Consider the following 6,498-nt stretch of genomic DNA (forward strand, 5'->3'; position numbering starts at 1 on the left):
AAGCACCAAGTCAGGAGTAGCCCCTAAATTAGGTATGATCCTGAAACAATAAAACAAAGAGACAAGATATATATATATATATATATATATATATATATATATATATATATATATATATATATATATATATAAGCTATATACCCAGTTAAGAGCTTCACAAGCAACATAGAAGAGTTTTATATATATATATAAAGTCTTCTGCAAAATCAAGCTGAGGATGAAACATGTGCAGTCTGGCAATCTCTCTAGTATGAATAGTGAGTCGCCTGCCAAAACAGTCGTTTGTATTGAGTACAGAGACCACACCCCTAAGTGGAGGAGTAAGAACAGAATAAGGGCAGATAGCTCAGGCTATCCTGAGCCAGTCCTGCTCAGGTTTACATGTAAGACAATCTCTGTTTGGGGGTAAAACCAAGTTGTAAACAAATAGATACAAAGAAACCAGGGATGATCTTTGTTTTGGGTAAAATAAGGTATAATCTAACAGTCTTCCCACACAACCTCCAATTCCCCCTCTCTTCAGGCTATAGCTCTAACTTTTGGTATATTTTTTTTCAGAGGTGTTCAAAGGGAATGTATTTGAATTATTTACATGTTCATAGTGCAATTCTGAAAAAAGCAATCTATAGTCTGTGTCAAATTCTCAAAGAGGTTTGTGATCCTAGAAGATATAAGAATCTATGTGTGAAACCAGGGCCAATCTCTGGCACTAAACCAAAACAAAACAAAATAAAAATCACCATTTTAGAGCAGTGTTCTTTTACCACCAGTCCATAAAATAGTGCCAATCCACAGGGGTAGAAAAGCTGAAAGCCCCTAGTCTATGGTTAGGTTATAATTTTGGGTAGGTACACAGGTCAGGGACTAGTCTGCAGGTATAAAAAGATTGAAAATCCCTGTTCTGGAGTGTTGCTTTTGCATGTTTTTTTGTTTTTTTTTGTTTTTGTTTTTGTTTTTTTTTTTACTGTCCTGTCTCCTGAATCTCTCAGGAGTGGGCCAAAAAGGGCCCAGAAAAATAGCTCTCCCAGGAGCTCATTCAAGCTGGGCCAGAATGCCAACGAACTGCTTCCAATAGTGAAAACCGGCTATAAGGAAGCCACTGAACTCTGCTGGAACTCTGATGCCAGCACCTATCTCTGACTGTCTCCTGTGCTGTGCTGCATTCTTGGCCTGATTTCATCCTGTGTGTGGCTTCATCGGCAGACGGCTAGCCTTCCCTGGAGGTGAGTTGATATGCCCAGAAAGGGAGGAGCCAGAGGAGCACTGCCCTGTAGCGAAGCAGAGTGGTTGCGCACATCATTTAGCCAACAAATACAACCACAACACGTAGAAAAATCCACAATACAAGTGTGACAATGGGGAAACAACGCAGGCCAGTGCCAGACATAGAGAATGAAAATGGCAACTCTGATAATTGGAACATGGCCAACCAACTAGTCAGTCTCTCAGATACGGAGTTTAGAGTCGAAATATGGAAGATGTTCAAAGAACTCAAAGAAAGTATAGAAGAGAACACTAATAAGAATCAAGAGAATATGAAGATAAAAATCAGAAAACTCCAAACTGAAATTTCAGGTCAAATAACAGGTCTGAAAAACTCAGTAGATGAATTGAAGAAAAAAATGAATGAGCTTTCCCACAGGTTAACAGCAGCTGAGGATAGAATTAGTGCACTGGAAGATGAGATGAATAACAATTCCATACAGGAGAAGAAATTGGAAAAAAGCCTTAAATCAAATGATCAAACAATGGAAAAAATTACTCAAAGAATGTGAACAGATGAAAATAGAAGTCTATGATAAGCTCAACAGAAACCACTTAAGAATCATTGGAGTCACAGAGACCCAGGAAGAAAATCTCCCGGTGTCCCATATGGTCCCCCGTGCCTGCCAGGAGCTATTTCTGAGCAGACAGCCAGGAGTAACCCCTGAGCAACGCCGGGTGTGGCCCAAAAAAAGAAAATCTCCAGGAAGAATCAACGATCAAGAACATCATTAAAGAGAAACTACCAGAGATAAATAATACATGCGATCAAACCCTGCATGCCCGAAGAGTACCAACTAAAAGAGACCCCAGAAAAAAAACACCCCAAGACACATCCTAGTTACAATGACAAATCCCACAGATAGAGACAGAATTCTGAAAGCAGCAAGATCGAAAAGAGAAATTCAAGGGAACATCCTTGAGATTTACTGCAGACCTGTCACCAGAAACACTCAAGGCCAGAAGGCAGTGGTGGGACATAGTGACAAAACTCAATGAAATAAATGCTTCACCTAGAATACTGCACCCAGCAAAACTCACTTTCAGATTTGAAGGAACAATACATGGTTTCACAGACAAACAAGAGCTCAGAAACTTTACAGACTCAAAACCATTCTTTTGTTTGTTTGTTTGTTTTTGTTTTTGGGTCACACCCGGTAACACTGAGGGGTTACTCCTGGCTATGCGCTCAGAAGTTGCTCCTTGGGGGACCATATGGGTCGCGGGGGATTGAACCATGGTCCGTCCAAGGCTAGCACAGGCAAGGCAGGCACCTTACCTCTAGCGCCACTGCCTGGCCCCTCAAAACCATTTTTTTTTAAAATATGGAACGCTTCACAAATTTGCATGTCATCCTTGCGCAGGGGCTGTGCTAATCTTCACTGTATCGTTCCAATTATAGTATATGTGCTGCCGAAGCGAGCACACCCAAAACCATTCTTAAAAGAAAAACTTAAAGACCTACTTTAAGACAAGGCTGACCAACAGACACACCAAACTTTGATATAAAGGTGGCACTAAATCCCAGGAACGTTCTTTCTCTCAATGTCAATGGACTAAATGCACCAGTTAAGAGACACAGAGTGGCTAAATGGATCAAAAACTCAATCCAACCTTCTACTGCCTACAAGAAATGCACTGGAATAGTCAGAACAAAATAGACTAAAAATAAAAAGCTGGAGGAAAATCATCCAAGCAAACAACACCCATAAAAAAGCTGGAGTGGCCATACTAATATCAGATAATGCAAACTTTATACTCAGGAAGGTTGTAAGGGACAAATATGGACATTTTGTATTAATCAAGGAATATGTACAGCAGGAAGAAATCACTCTCCTAAACATATATGCACCGAATGAGGGACCAGCAAAATATTTAATACAATTGTTGATAAATCTGAAAAATAATATCAATAACAACACAATAGTTGTGGGAGACCTCAACACAGCAGTGTCAACACTTGATAGGTCAACCAGACTAAAACCCAACAAGAATATATTAGACCTGAAAAGAGAAATGGAAGAAAGAGGTCTAGTAGATATATATAGGACACTCCACCCCCAGAAACTTGAATATACATTCTTCTCTAATGTACATGGGACATTCTCCAGGATAGACTACATGCTAGTACATAAAACATACCTCCATAATATCAAGAGGATAGAAATTTTGCAGGCTACTTTCACTGACCACAAGGCCCTGAAATTATATGTGAACTACAAAGGGACATAGAAGAAAAACTTTAATACCTGGAAGTTAAACAGCCTAATACTGAATAACCAGTGGGTCTGAGAAGAAATCAAGAGGAAATCAAAACCTTCCTGGAAACAAATGACAATAGAGACACAAACTATCAGAACCTATGGGACACAGCAAAAGCGGTACTGAGAGGTAAATTTATAGCTTTGCAAGCACACATTAGGAAAGAAGAAGGGGCATACCTGAATAGCTTAATGATTCAGCTCATAGAATTAGAAAGTGCTCAACAAAAGGAACCAAAAATAGGGAGACAGAAGGAAATAACAAAGCTGAGAGCAGAAATCAATGAAGTGGAAACCCAAAAAACAATCTGAAAGATCAAAGAAAGCAGAAGTTGGTTCTTTGAAAAAATAAACAAGATTGATAGACCACTGGCAAAACTAACAAAGAAAGAGAGAAAGAGAAACTTGATAACTCGTATTAAGAATGAAAAAGGAGAGATTACTACTGATATGGCAGAGATTCAAAGGGTAATCAGGAACTACTTTGAGAAACTCTATGTCACTAAAAATGAGAAGCTGGAAGAAATGGATAAATTCTTGGACTCTTATAATCTTCCACGGTTGAATGAAGAGGATGTAGCATATCTAAAAACCACCATCACTATTGAGGAAATTAAAACAGTAATCAGATATCTGCCCAAAAACAAAAGCCCAGGCCCAGATGGACTCACTAATGAATTCTTTCAAACCTTTCAAGAGGAATTACTACCAATTCTTGCAAGACTCTTTCATGAAATCGAAAAAACAGGAACACTTCCGAATAGCTCTTATGAAGCCAACATCACCTTGATACCTAAACCAGACAGAGATGCTACAAAAAAAAAAAATTACAGACCAATATCGCTGATGAGCACAGATGCAAAGATCCTCAACAAAATTCTGGCAAATAGGATCCAATGCCTTATTAAGAAGATCATCCACTACAATCAAGTAGATTTCATCCCAGGAATGCAAGGATGGTTTAACATCCGTAAATCTATCAACATAATACACAACATCAACAGTAGAAAAATAAAAATCACATGGTCATATCAATAGATGCAGAGAAAGCATTTGATAAGGTCCAACACCCATTCTTGATCAAAACTCTCAGCAAGATGGGAATGGAAGGAACCTTTCTCAATATAGTTAAGACCATCTACCACAAGCCAGTGGCAAATATTGTCCTCAATGGAGAAAAACTAAAAGCCTTCCCTCTAAATTCTGGCACAAGACAAGGCTGTATTCTCTCACCACTCCTATTCAACATAGCACTGGAAGTACTTGCTATAGCCATTAGGCAAAAAAAAAAAAAAAAATATCAAGGGAATCCAGATAGGAAAGGAAGAAGTCAAGCTCTCGCTGTTTGCAAATGACATGATACTCTACTTAGAAAACCCTAAAGACTCTACCAAAAAGCTTCTAGAAATAATAAACTCATATAGCAATGTGGCAGGTTACAAAATTAACACACAAAAATCAATGGCCTGGGGCCGGGTGGTGGCGCTAGAGATAAGGTGCCTGCCTTGCCTGCGCTAGCCTAGGACGGACCGCGGTTCGATCCCCCGGTGTCCCATATGGTCCCCCAAGCCAGGAGCGACTTCTGAGCGCATAGCCAGGAGTAACCCCTGAGCGTCACCGGGTGTGGCCCAAAAACCAAAAAAAAATCAATGGCCTTTCTATACACTAATAATAGGGAAGAAATGGATATTAAGAAAACAACCCCATTCACAATAGTGCCACACAAACTCAAATATCTTGGAATCAACTTGACTAAAAATGTGAAGGACCTATACAAAGAAAACTATAAAACTCTGCTACAAGAAATAAGAGAGGACACATGGAAATGGAAACACATACCCTGCTCATAGATTGGCAGGATTAACATCATCAAATTGGCAATACTCCCCAAAGCATTGTACAGATTTAATGCGATCCCTCTAAAGATACCCATGACATTCTTCAAAGAAGTGGATCAGGCACTTTTGAAATTCGTTTGGAACAATAAACACCCTAGAATAGTTAAAGCAATCATTGGGAAAAAGAATATGGGAGGAATTACTTTTCCCAACTTTAAACTTTACTACAAAACGATAGTTATCAAAACAGCATGGTATTGGAATAAGGACAGGACCTCAGATCAGTGGAATAGGCTTGAATACTCAGAGAATGTTTCCCAGACATACAATCACCTAATTTTTGATAAAGGAGCAAGAAATTTTAAATGGAGCAAAGAAAGCCTCTTCAACAATTGGTGTTGGCACAACTGGCTAGCCACTTGCAAAAAATTGAACTTAGACCCCCAGTTAACATCATGTACAAAGGTAAAATCCAAATGGATTAAAGACCTCGACATCAGACCCGAAACCAAAAGATATATAGAACAACACGTAGGCAAAATACTCCAGGACATTGAGACTACAGGCATCTTCAAGGAGGAAACTGCATTCTCCAAGCAAGTGAAAGCAGAGATTAATAGATGGGAATATTTTAAGCTGAGAAGCTTCTGCACCTCAAAGGAAATAGCTCCCAGGATACAAAAGCCACCCACTGATTGGGAGAAACTATTCACCCAATACCCATCAGATAAGGGGCTAATCTCCAAAATATACAAGGCACTGACAGAAATTTACAAGAAAAAAAAAAACATCTAATCCCATTAAAAAATGGGGAGAAGAAATGGACAGAGACTTTGACAAAGAAGAAATACAAATGGCCAAAAGACACATGAAGAAATGCTCCACATCACTAATCATCAGGGAGATGCAAATCAAAACAACTATGAGGTACCTCCTCACACCACAGAGACTGGCACACATCACAAAGAATGAGAACAAACAGTGTTGGTGGGGATGTGGATAGAAAGGAACTCTTTTCCACTGCTGGTGGGAATGCCGTCTAGTTCAACCTTTATGGAAAGCAATATGGAGATTCCTCAAAAAACTGGAAATCGAGCTCCCATACAATCCAGCTATACCACTCCTAGGAATATACC

The 6,498-nt window shown here is 39.3% G+C and overlaps 1 non-coding gene across 1 annotated transcript; it reads right to left on the bottom strand.

Moving 5' to 3' along the window:
- Positions 1-2,582: 2,582 nt before the first annotated feature.
- LOC126019782 (U6 spliceosomal RNA) lies at positions 2,583-2,689 on the bottom strand. The gene has a single exon (XR_007499405.1). It is a non-coding gene; the product is annotated as a U6 spliceosomal RNA (small nuclear RNA).
- Positions 2,690-6,498: the final 3,809 nt, after the last annotated feature.

The sequence above is a fragment of the Suncus etruscus genome, chromosome 9 (assembly GCF_024139225.1).
Source record: "Suncus etruscus isolate mSunEtr1 chromosome 9, mSunEtr1.pri.cur, whole genome shotgun sequence".
In the NCBI taxonomy this organism is placed as follows: Eukaryota; Metazoa; Chordata; class Mammalia; order Eulipotyphla; family Soricidae; genus Suncus; species Suncus etruscus.